This window comes from Puntigrus tetrazona, unplaced genomic scaffold, assembly GCF_018831695.1.
Source record: "Puntigrus tetrazona isolate hp1 unplaced genomic scaffold, ASM1883169v1 S000000575, whole genome shotgun sequence".
In the NCBI taxonomy this organism is placed as follows: domain Eukaryota; kingdom Metazoa; phylum Chordata; class Actinopteri; order Cypriniformes; family Cyprinidae; genus Puntigrus; species Puntigrus tetrazona.
Genome location: NW_025048207.1, coordinates 7,501 through 12,500, shown reverse-complemented (window position 1 = coordinate 12,500; position 5,000 = coordinate 7,501). Strand labels below are relative to the sequence as shown.

General features: G+C 36.4%; 1 pseudogene; it reads left to right on the top strand.

Moving 5' to 3' along the window:
* LOC122334579 overlaps positions 1 to 5,000 on the top strand; it is an 11,985-nt pseudogene that overhangs the window by 339 nt on the left and 6,646 nt on the right.

Genomic DNA, 5,000 nt, shown 5'->3' with positions numbered 1-5,000 from the left:
GAAAATAACATCAATCACTTTTAACACACATTCACTGAGAAAGGAGCTGATTTAAAGTGTAATAATATTTGAAATTTTACATCGCTTAAATAAATCGAGGTTGAGGGCTAAATCAAGGCTTTCTTTTCACAACATAAAAAAAAGGCAAAAAAATGTATATACACATATATTTATATATAATTTTTTTCGGCTTTTTAATACAACTATTAAATATATACTACTAAAAAGCTTATAAATGAGCTAAAAAAAGCATATATATATATATATATATATATTTATAAATATATATATATAATATATGAATACAAATTTTTTTTTTTTTTGCAATATTGCAATTTTTCTTTAATTCATTTTTATTTTAACAACAAAGCTCTATTGTTCAGCATTTTGTTTTCCATCAAACTTTTATTTGCTTACATTTTAAAATTAAATTAATTATTAAGTTAACCGTTTAAATGCATAAAATGCATCAAATGTGAAATTAATTCATTCAAAAAGAGAATTTGGAAGAAATCGTAAAAAAACTATACAGGAATTTCATGTTTAGGCAATCTAAGCATAAGTTTATTATTATTATTATTATTATTATTGTAAAATAATTATTTTTAAATATTATTAAGCTCTGTCATTGATGCTGATATTTTTGTTGTTTTGTTTGTTTTTTCTAAAAATAAAAAAAATCAATTTAAAAGACTGACCAGTAGTATCAAATATTACAGATAACATTCATTTAAAATTATTATTATGCTCTGTCACTATGACTAATTTCTGAATTTGAGGAGAAAAAAAGAAACCTTTGAGCAGTAGTATAAATTCTTTCAGGTAATTTATTTACATAATAATAATAATAATAATAATAATAATTAAAATAGTTAATTGTTATTATTGTGTTATTATTGTGTTAGTTTTTTGAACTGTAAAATAAAAAAGGTTAAATTATTATTAATATTAAGCTATATCAGCCATGTTGTTTTTATGTATTTAATTTGATCTTTTGTAAAAACTAATCCTCATACTGTAGTAGTTCTGTCAGCGAGGACAGAAGAAGGCGAGGTGGTTCTCGGTGTCCTTTTCATCCGCTAAATCGGCCAAATCTGCCTTTTATAACCCTGCAGAAGAATCCCAGCCTGTTTATGAGCGAGCGAGTGACGGCGTGAAATAAAACGGATGTTTTGGCTTGCTGCTGCACTTTCTCCGCCGGTACTGTGCCTTTAAGAGTCCTGTGTGGGCGTCTGATTTATTGGACGCGGAAAACATAGACCGAATCGAGTTTACTGCAGAACGTGGTGAAATAAGGAAGCATAAGAGCAGAAATTTAATTAAAAAAAAAAATTTCAATTTGTCGTGCAGCGCTGCTGGACAGCAGAAGGTACTTAAAAAATGAATGCATTACTGTTAAATTAAATTAAATGATTAAAACTTTATTTTTAAGGAATGCCAGAGATTTAGCGTAACTGTAAACCTCTACTGTACGTCTTTGTTTCAATTAGAAATCCCAAAAAATAAAATCGCTAAATAAACAGACAAGCAGCGTTTTTTTAGGGCCTTAAATAAACGCATAAATAATTAAATCAATATCAAATATGAAGTTGTGGAAATGATTCTGTAATTATAGAATTTCGCTCGATTAATTTTACACTCTGCAGGTGTATAGAGTTATATTTTTAGGAGTTCCCCGAATGGTGTAGAATTGCGGTTTCTGAAATGTGACGCTGAAAAGGTTTTTATTTAATTTGATTTCTGGTTTAATTTGAATTAATTGAGCAGTTATAACAATGTATAAAAATAAAAAGAAACCGTAAAAATTAAAACAAAAAGGAATTTGGGAAAAATATAAAACTGATTTCTTGTTGTCGTACAATTTATTAATATTTTTATTTTTTGGCGGGGTTATAATTTTTAATTAATTGTTGAATTGAATAATATAACTCATTAAGTATGCTTAAATAACTGGATTTGAAAAGAACTGGATAAAAGGAACGTAATGTAATGTTTAGTAAATGTTACACGAAAATAAATTAATAAACTGTCATTAAATTCAATAGCTTTAATGAGTTCAAGTAATTACTAACAATTAATTTGACCGTTGAAGTGTTAAAGGGGCGTGTTGAAGTCTGTTCATTTGTGCTTCTTTGATCTGCCAGTCATGGGTGTATTCTTCCAGGTATTTGATGAAGATGATGATGATGATGATGATGATGGTGATGATGGGTGATGATGTGTTGATGATGATGATGATGGTGATGATGATGATGTGTTGTCTGTCTCGTAGGCGCAGTGAAGCGCAAGGCGAGCTTCACCTGCCCCTTCAACGGGAACTGCACCATCACCAAAGATAACCGGCGCCACTGCCAGGCCTGCCGTCTGAAGCGCTGCGTCGACATCGGCATGATGAAGGAGTGTGAGTGTGACACGGGGTCAGAGGTCAAGTGATAAACAGACAAACTCAGAATATAGAGATGTTTTAATGTCGCATGTTAAAATTATTATTTTTTTTTTTTAGATTTTAAATGCACGAGGAGGAATGGTTACAATATATCACTATATTTATAAAATATTATTTTTCCGGGGTAATATTTTTTGCACGTATTAAATCCTGAGATCTGAGTGAGTGTGTGAGTGTGAGAGTGTGTGCGTGTGTGTGTGCGAGTGTGTGTGTGTGTATGAGTGAGTGTGTGAGTGTGAGAAAGAGTGTGTGTGAGTGTGTGTGTGTGAGAGTGTGTGTGTGAGAGTGTGTGTGTGTGAGAGTGAGAGTGAGAAAGTGAGTGTGAGAGTGAGTGTGAGTGTGTGTGTGTGCGTGAGTGTGTGTGTGTGGAGTGTGTGTGTGAGTGTGTGTGTGTGTGTGTGTGTGTGTGTGAGAGTGTGTGTGTGTGTGAGAGTGTGTGTGTGTGTGTGAGTGTGTGTGTGAGAGTGTGTGAATGAGAGTGTGTGTGAGTGTGTGTGTGTGTGAGAGTGTGTGTGTGAGAGTGTGAGTGTGTGTGTGTGTGTGTGTGTGTGTGTGTGTGTGTGTGTGTGTGAGAGTGAGAGTGTGTGAGTGAGTGTGTGAGAGTGAGGTGTGTGTGTGAGTGTGTGAGTGAGTGTGTGTGAGGAGAGTGTGTGTGTGTGAGTGTGTGAGAGTGTGTGTGTGTGTGTGAGTGAGTGTGTGTGAGAGAGAGAGTGTGTGTGAGAGTGAGAGTGTGTGTGTGAGTGAGTGAGTGTGAGTGTGTGTGGTGAGTGTGTGTGTGAGTGTGAGAGTGTGTGCAGAGTGTGTGAGTGTGTGTGTGTGTGTGAGAGTGTGTGTGTGTGTGAGTGTGTGTGTGTGTGAGTGTGTGTGTGTGAGAGTGTGTGTGTGTGTGTGTGTGTGTGTGTGTGTGAGTGTGTGTGTGAGAGTGTGTGTGAGTGTGTGTGTGAGTGTGTGTGTGTGTGTGAGTGTGTGAGAGTGAGTGTGTGAGAGAGTGTGTGAGTGTGTGTGTGAGTGTGTGTGTGAGTGTGTGTGTGAGTGTGTGTGTGTGTGTGTGTGTGTGTGTGTGTGTGAGTGAGTGTGTGTGTGTGTGTGTGTGTGTGTGTGTGTGAGTGTGTGTGTGTGAGTGTGAGAGTGTGTGTGAGTGTGTGGTGTGTGAGAGTGTGAGTGTGTGTGAGTGTGAGTGTGTGTGTGTGAGTGTGTGTGTGTGTGTGTGTGTGTGTGTGTGTGTGTGTGTGAGTGTGTGTGTGTGTGAGTGTGTGTGTGTGTGTGTGTGTGAGTGTGTGTGTGTGTGAGAGCGTGTGTGTGTGTGAGAGAGTGAGTGCGTGTGAGAGTGAGAAAGAGTGTGTGTGAGAGCGTGAGTGTGTGAGTGTGAGAGTGTGTGTGTGTGAGGTGTGTGTGTGTGTGTGTGTGTGTGTGTGTGAGTGTGTGTGTGTGTGTGTGTGTGTGTGTGAGTGTGTGTGTGTGTGTGTGTGTGTGTGTGTATCTCTTGTGTTTCTGAGTTAGTCTGTGTTTATGTAACCTCATCTGTCTTTAATTTATCATATGGCATATTTTCATAGGAGGGATGTTTTGCGAGTTTGTTAAAGTGAAACCAGCCACATTTAATAACTACTATTTAGTATCGTTTCAACTAGTTTCGTCTTTCTTTCTTTTATCTTTTTTCTTGCCAAAACGGGCTGCTGTGTCGCTAGGGCGCCGTGGATGGTTGCCGTGCCGTTGTTATGTGGTTGCTAAGGTGTCGTGAGCAGTAGAAAGCGGCATTAATGAAAAAAGTAATCTGCTTTGTTTGCATGTTAATTCCAGCGAGTTGAGGTGTTTTGAAGCCACACACACACACACACACACACACACACATCATCTGAGAAAATAGTCGTGGTTTCCAGAGAGAGAGAGAGAGAGAGAGAGAGAGAGCCAACAATGATGCTTTTTCTCCATGAAGTTGCACAATGAGCGACCCAGATTTCTTGGGCCGCTGGTGGGAGTCGTGGGGAAGGCAGATCTCTACATTAAGAGAAAACGGATACAGTCGTGTATAAAAGAGCCTCTTTGTGCGTCTCGTACGGTCGGCCGAGGACAGCAGGTCAAAGGTCAGAGCCGTTTGTAGCCAATGAGGCGCTGATCTCACACCTTAGAGTGCGTGATGTCACGGTGACGTCACTGTGAGGGGCGGAGTCAGACGTGGTGTTTGCGATCGACTGGTTAAACACACAGATTCATTCTGCTAAAGATTTCCCCCTTTTTAATTTCTTTAAAAAATTGTAAAATTTAAATAATAATAATTTATTATATATTTCACTTTTATTGTTGTATTTCATTGTTTTATTGCTCTGTTTTCATTTTAGGAGCAAAAATATATTTTATAAATATTTATAAATTTAATTGGATGCATTGCATAAATAAAAATAAATAAAATACATAAAAATAGTTAAAGGTAACATTTTAATTTACATTTTATGCATAAAATGTAACTTTATATGTTTTATTTATTTATTTATTATCCTAATATATAACAAACAGTTTATTTATTTTATAAAGAACCAAAATTATTTATATACCC